The sequence below is a fragment of the Arachis hypogaea genome, chromosome 16 (genome assembly GCF_003086295.3).
Source record: "Arachis hypogaea cultivar Tifrunner chromosome 16, arahy.Tifrunner.gnm2.J5K5, whole genome shotgun sequence".
NCBI classification, from domain to species: domain Eukaryota; kingdom Viridiplantae; phylum Streptophyta; class Magnoliopsida; order Fabales; family Fabaceae; genus Arachis; species Arachis hypogaea.
The window spans coordinates 47167957-47172235 of record NC_092051.1 but is presented as its reverse complement, the minus strand read 5'-3'; the positions used below and the strand labels follow the sequence as shown (position 1 = coordinate 47172235).

The window sequence follows — 4279 nt, the reverse complement described above, 5'->3', positions numbered from 1 at the left end:
CATTCTTCAACATGATGAATGTGATGATCCGTGACACTCATCACCATTTTCACCTTTGAATGCGTGCCTGACAACCACTTCCGTTCTACATGCAATCAAGCTTGAATGTGTATCTCTTGGGTTTCTAATCTAAGACTAAAACCTTCGTGGTATAGGCTAGAATCATTGGTGGTCATTCTTGAGATCCGGAAAGTCTAAACCTTGTCTGTGGTATTCCGAGTAGGATCTGGGAAGGGACGACTGTGACGAGCTTCAAACTCGCAAGTGTTGGGCGTGTGACAGACGCAAAAGGATCAATGGATCCTATTCCAACATGATCGAGAACCGACAGATGATTAGCCTTGCGGTGACAGCGCATTTGGAACATTTTCACTGAGAGGACGGGAAGTAGCCATTGACAACGATGATGCCCAACATAAAGCTTGCCATGGTAAGGAGTATGAATGATTGGATGAAGGCAATAGGAAAGCAGAAGATTAGGAGGGACAAAGCATCTTCATACGCTTATCTGAAATTCTCACAATTGAATTACATAAGTATCTCTATCCTATTTTATATTTTATTCATCTTTTAATTATCAATTCTCCATAACCATTTGAATCCGCCTGACTGAGATTTACAAGATGACCATAGCTTGCTTCAAGCTGACAGTCTTCGTGGGATCGACCTTTACTCACGTAAGGTTTATTACTTGGACGACCCAGTGCACTTGCTGGTTAGTTGTGCGGAGTTGTGATAAAGAATTGAGATTACAATTGTGTGTACTAAGTTGTTGGCGCCATTGATGATTACAATTTCGTGCACCAAGTTTTTGGTGCCGTTGCCGGGGATTGGTCGAGTTTGGACAACTGACGGTTCATCTTGTTGCTTAGATTAGGTAATTTTATTTTATGTTTAAGCTTTTTACTTTTTATTTTTGTAAAAAAATTTTCAAAAATACAAAAAAAATTTCTATTCTGTTCTTCAGAGTTTTTAAGAATGGATTCTAGAATTTCATGATGATTTGTTTAAGTCTGGCTGGCTGAGAAGCCGTGTCTAATCTTTTGGACCGAGGTTTCAACTTCTCATCATAAGAGCTTGTTGATTTCTATCAATTTTGCTGTTGAAATTAATGATCTGCTAAAGCTTGGCTGGCCATTGGCCATGTCTAGTGTTTTGGACCGAAGCTTTCATTGAAAGCTTGGCTGGCTAGTAAGCCATGTCTAATTCCTGGACCGAAGTTTTTAGACTAACATTGCATGATTCCTGGAATTCTTATTAAAAATTTTGAATCTCTTTATTTTCTTTTTCATATAATTTTTGAAAAATCACAAAAAAAATTATAAAATCTTAAAATCAAAAATATTTTATGTTTCTTGTTTGAGTCAAGTGTCAATTTTTAAGTTTGGTGTCAATTGCATGTCTTTATTCTTCTTGCATTTTTCAAATATATGCAATATGTTCTTCATTAATCTTCAAGTTGTTCTTGATTATTCCAGTGCTCTGATCTTTAATTTCTCTTATTTTGTGTCTTTTGTTGTTTCTCACATGCATTTTTAAATTGTTATAGTCCTTATTCTGAGTTTGGTGTCTTGCATGCATTGTTTATTTGATCTTAGTTGCATTTTTTTAATTGTGTCTTTTCAAGTCAATAACACAGAGAATTGAAGATTCAGAACATTCAGCAGAGGAATTACACAGAAAAAGCTGGGCGTTCAAAACGCCCAGTGAAGAAGGAAAACTGGCGTTTAAACGCCAGCCAGGGTACCTGGCTGGGCGTTAAACGCCCAAAAAGTTAGCATTTTGGGCGTTAAACGCCAGAATGGATGCCATTCTGGGCGTTTAATGCCAGGAGGACGCTAGAGGAAAGATTTTGTTTTTAATTCAAATCCTTTTCAAATTTTCATAATTTTTCAAAATCAAATTTTTTCAAATCATATCTTTTCAATCATATCTTTTCAAAATCAATTTCTTTTCAATTTTTTTATTTATTACTATTTTCGAAAATCCTTGCTACAATTAGTGATTTAATTCAAAATTTTCAAGTTGTTACTTGCCTATTAAGAAATGATCAAAAGTTTTAATTCTAGAATCATATCTTTTAATTTCTTGTTGGTCAAGTAATCAACTTTAATTTTAAAAACTTTCTTCTTTTTAATTTGATTCTTAATCATATCTTCTCAATCATATCTTTTCAATCACATCTTTTTCAAAATTCAGTTTCAATCATATCTTTTTGATTTCTAATTTCAAAATTTTTTTCAAAAATCACTTAATTTCTTTCCCAAATTTTTAAAATTGCTCTTATTATTTCAAAATCTTTTTACTTTATTTTTGAAAATTCTTTCCCTCTTCCCACATCCTTCTATTTATGGACTAACACTCCTCCTCAATGTATAATTCGAACTCTGTCCCTCTTGATAAGTTTGAATTCCTTCTTCTCTACCTTCTCCTTCTATTCTTCTTTACCTCTGACACCTCAAAGAATCTCTATACTGTGACATAGAGGATTCCATATTTTCTTCTCTTCTCTTTTTATATGATCAGGAGCAAGGATAAAGGCATTCTTGTTGAAGCTGATCCTGAACCTGAAAGGACCTTGAAAAGAAAGCTAAGAGAAGCTAAAGTACAACTCTCTGTAGAGGACCAAACAAAACTTTTCAAACAAGAAGAAGCCAAGGCAGCCGAAAACAACAACAATGCAAGGAAGGTGCTTGGTGACTTTACTGCACCTACTCCTGACTTCTATGGGAGAAGCATCTCAATCCCTGCCATTGGAGCAAACAACTTTGAGCTTAAGCCTCAATTAGTTTCTCTGATGCAACAGAATTGCAAGTTTCGTCGACTTCCATTGCAAGATCCTCATCAGGTCTTAGCTGAATTCTTGCAAATCTGTGACACTGTCAAGACCAATGGGGTTGATCCCGAGGTCTATAAACTTATGCCTTTTCCCTTTGCTGTAAGAGACAGAGCTAGAACATGGTTGGATTCACAGCCCAAAGATAGCCTGAACTCCTGGGAAAAGCTAGTCAATGCCTTCTTGGCAAAGTTTTTTCCACCTCAAAAATTGAGCAAGCTTAGAATGGAAGTCCAAACCTTCAGACAGAAGGAAGGTGAATCCCTCTATGAAGCTTGGGAAAGATACAAGCAATTGATCAGAAGGTGTCCTTCTGACATGCTTTCAGAATGGAGCATCATAGGTATTTTCTATGATGGTCTATCTGAACTGTCCAAGATGTCATTGGACAGCTCTGCTGGAGGATCTCTTCGTCTGAAGAAGACGCCTGCAGAAGCTCAAAAACCCATTGAAATGGTTGCAAATAACCAATTCATGTACACTTCTGAAAGGAATCCTGTGAATAATGGGACAAGTCAGAAGAAAGGAGTTCTTGAGATTAATACTTTGAATGCCATATTGGCTCAGAACAAAATATTGACTCAGCAAGTCAATATGATTTCTCAAAGTCTGTCTGGAATGCAAGCAGCAACAGGCAGTACCAAAGAAGCTTCATCTGAAGAAGAAGCTTATGATCCTGAGAACCTAGCAATGGAAAAGGTAAATTACATGGGAGAACCCTATGGAAATACCTATAATCTTTCATGGAAAAATCATCCAAACCTCTCATGGAAGGACCAACAGAGGCCTCAACAAGGCTTCAACAACACTAATGGTGGAAGAAATAGGTTTACCAATAGCAAGCCTTTTCATCATCTTCTCAGCAACAAATAGAGAATTCTAAGCAGAGCCACTCTTACTTAGCAATTGTAGTCTCTGATCTAATTAAAACCACTCAAAGTTTCATGACTGAAAAAAGGTCCTCCATTAGAAATTTGGAGGCACAAGTGGGTCAGCTGAGCAAGAAAGTTACTAAACTCCCTCCTAGTACTCTTCCAAGCAATACAGAAGAGAATCCAAAAGGAGAGTGCAAGACCATCAAATAACCCACACGGCCGAACCTGGAGAGGAGGAAGAGGCAGTGATTTCCACTGAGGAAGACCTCAATGGACGTCCACTGGCCTCCAAGGAGTTTCCTAATAAGAAACCATGGGAATCTGAGGCTCACACTGAGACCATAGAGATTCCATTGAATTTACTTTTGCCATTCATGAGCTCTGATGAATATTCATCCTCTGAAGAGAATGAAGATGTTACTGAAGAACAAGTTGCTAAGTACTTTGGAGCAATCATGAAGCTAAATGCCAAGCTATTTGGTAATGAGACTTGGGAAGATGAACCCCCCTTGCTCAACAAAGAACTGGATGACTTGACTAGGCAGAAATTACCTCTGAAGAGACAAGA

General features: G+C 37.2%; 1 non-coding gene across 1 annotated transcript; it reads right to left on the bottom strand.

The window, feature by feature from the left end:
* Window positions 1-3052: 3052 nt before the first annotated feature.
* LOC112760793 (small nucleolar RNA R71) lies at window positions 3053-3160 on the bottom strand. The gene has a single exon (XR_003181215.1). It is a non-coding gene; the product is annotated as a small nucleolar RNA R71 (small nucleolar RNA).
* Window positions 3161-4279: the final 1119 nt, after the last annotated feature.